We start from the raw sequence: 2,396 nt of genomic DNA on the forward strand, positions 1-2,396 counted from the left end.
CCCTCCACTTCTCTGGAAGAAACCACAGTGCGCAGCCATGTTCTAAGCCCTCCCATCCTCCCTGGGCTTCTGGCAGCAGGAGTGAAAAGAGAGGAGCAGAGCACTGGGACCCGTTTGACAAAAACCGGCTTCCCACGGGAAAGTCTTTCTCCACGTGCAGACATGCTCCCAGGTGCCTGTGGCAAGGGGAAGGAAATGCCATACACTGACCTGGAAGAGACCACAGGGCCCAGGCACAGTCTGAACCCTTCCCTCAACCCGGCGGTTTTGCTAGCAGGAGTTCAAGCCCAACGAACACAGCCCGGAGACCCCTGGGGCAAAAACGGCTTCCGACGAACAATAGGTGCTTGCTGTGGAACACCTATCCCAAGTGGGGGTAGCCAGCTCAACAAAATGCCACACACCCAGGTGTAAGAAACAACATTGCCCAGCCATGGTCTAAGCCCCTCACCTCGTCCCTGTGCTTTGGGGAGCCGGAGGGACAGCCGAGGCCCACGGCCCTGAGACCCCTTTGCAAAAAGCCGGGTTCCCACGGAGACAGTTTTCCTAAGGTGTACACCCTCTCCCAAGTGGTTGTGGCAAGGTAAAGCCAATGCCCTCCACTTCTCTGGAAGAAACCACAGTGCCCAGCCATGTTCTAAGCCCTCCCATCCTCCCTGGGCTTCTGGCAGCAGGAGTGAAAAGAGAGGAGCAGAGCACTGGGACCCGTTTGACAAAAACCGGCTTCCCACGGGAAAGTCCTTCTCCACGTGTAGACATGCTCCCAGGTGCCTGTGGCAAGGGGAAGGAAATGCCATACACTGACCTGGAAGAGACCGCAGGGCCCAGGCACAGTCTGAACCCTTCCCTCAACCCGGCGGTTTTGCTAGCAGGAGTTCAAGCCCAACGAACACAGCCCGGAGACCCCTGGGGCAAAAACGGCTTCCGACGAACAATAGGTGCTTGCTGTGGAACACCTATCCCAAGTGGGGGTAGCCAGCTCAACAAAATGCCACACACCCAGGTGTAAGAAACAACATTGCCCATGCATGGTCTAAGCCCCTCACCTCGTCCCTGTGCTTTGGGGAGCCGGAGGGACACCCGAGGCCCATGGCCCTGAGACCCCTTTGCAAAAAGCCGGCTTCCCACGGAAACAGTTTTCCTGAGGTGCAGACCCTATCCCAAGTGGTTGTGGCAAGGTAAAGCAAATGCCCTCCACTTCTCTGGAAGAAACCACAGTGACCAGCCATGTTCTAAGCCCTCCCATCCTCCCTGGGCTTCTGGCAGCAGGAGTGAAAAGAGAGGAGCAGAGCACTGGGACCCGTTTGACAAAAACCGGCTTCCCACGGGAAAGTCTTTCTCCACGTGCAGACATGCTCCCAGGTGCCTGTGGCAAGGGAAAGGAAATGCCATACACTGACCTGGAAGAGACCACAGGGCCCAGGTACAGTCTGAACCCTTCCCTCAACCCGGCGGTTTTGCTAGCAGGAGTTCAAGCCCAATGAACACAGCCCGGAGACCCCTGGGGCAAAAACGGCTTCCGACGAACAATAGGTTCTTGCTGTGGAACACCTATCCCAAGTGGGGGTAGCCAGCTCAACAAAATGCCACACACCCAGGTGTAAGAAACAACATTGCCCAGCCATGGTCTAAGCCCCTCACCTCGTCCCTGTGCTTTGGGGAGCCGGAGGGACACCCGAGGCCCACGGCCCTGAGACCCCTTTGCAAAAAGCCGGCTTCCCACGGAAACAGTTTTCTTGAGGTGCAGACCCTATCCCAAGTGGTTGTGGCAAGGTGAAGCCAATGCCCTCCACTTCTCTGGAAGAAACCACAGTGTCCAGGCATGTTCTAAGCCCTCCCATCCTCCCTGGGCTTCTGGCAGCAGGAGTGAAAAGAGAGGAGCAGAGCACTGGGACCCGTTTGACAAAAACCGGCTTCCCACGGGAAAGTCTTTCTCCACGTGCAGACATGCTCCCAGGTGCCTGTGGCAAGGGGAAGGAAATGCCATGCACTGACCTGGAAGACACCACAGGGCCCAGGCACAGTCTGAACCCTTCCCTCAACCCGGCGGTTTTGCTAGCAGGAGTTCAAGCCCAAGGAACACAGCCCGGATACCCCTGGGGCAAAAACGGCTTCCGACGAACAATAGGTGCTTGCTGTGGAACACCTATCCCAAGTGGGGGTAGCCAGCTCAACAAAATGCCACACACCCAAGTGTAAGAAACAACATTGCCCAATCATGGTCTAAGCCCCTCACCTCGTCCCTGTGCTTTGGGGAGCTGGAGGGACACCCGAGGCCCACGGCCCTGAGACCGCTTTGCAAAAAGCCGGCTTCCCACGGAAACAGTATTCCTGAGGTGCAGACCCTATCCCAAGTGGTTGTGGCAAGGTAAAGCAAATGCCCTCCACTTCTCTGG

The sequence above is a fragment of the Ursus americanus genome, unplaced genomic scaffold (assembly GCF_024610735.1).
Source record: "Ursus americanus isolate L20-20 unplaced genomic scaffold, mUrsAme1.1.p SCAF_88, whole genome shotgun sequence".
Taxonomy (NCBI): Eukaryota; Metazoa; Chordata; class Mammalia; order Carnivora; family Ursidae; genus Ursus; species Ursus americanus.